Genomic DNA, 440 nt, shown 5'->3' with positions numbered 1-440 from the left:
TGAATCTTCTACTCTGTGGCATAGTAGGTTAGGTCATTTAAATTTCAATTCGATCAAACGAATGATGAATTTGAATTTAATTCCTAGTCAAAATATTGAACGAAATCACAAATGCCAAGTTTGTGTAGAAGCTAAACAAGTTAGGAAACCCTATCAGTCAATTGAAAGGGATTCGGAAATACTTGATTTAGTTCACACTGATATTTGTGAGTTCAATGGAGTTTTGACCAGGGACCACAAACGATATTTTATCACCTTTATAGATGATTGCAGTAGATACTGTTATGTGTTTCTCATGAAAAATAAGGATGAAGCCTTAGACAAATTTATTTTGTTTAAAAATGAAGCAGAAACCCAAACTGGTAAGGAACTTAAAAGACTAAGGTCTGATAGAGGAGGAGAGTATGAGTCAAGTAAGTTCAATGAATATTGTCAAACTT

The sequence above is a fragment of the Sesamum indicum genome, linkage group LG3 (assembly GCF_000512975.1).
Source record: "Sesamum indicum cultivar Zhongzhi No. 13 linkage group LG3, S_indicum_v1.0, whole genome shotgun sequence".
In the NCBI taxonomy this organism is placed as follows: domain Eukaryota; kingdom Viridiplantae; phylum Streptophyta; class Magnoliopsida; order Lamiales; family Pedaliaceae; genus Sesamum; species Sesamum indicum.
The sequence above is the reverse complement of the archived record's forward strand: the minus strand, read 5'-3'. Positions refer to the sequence as shown.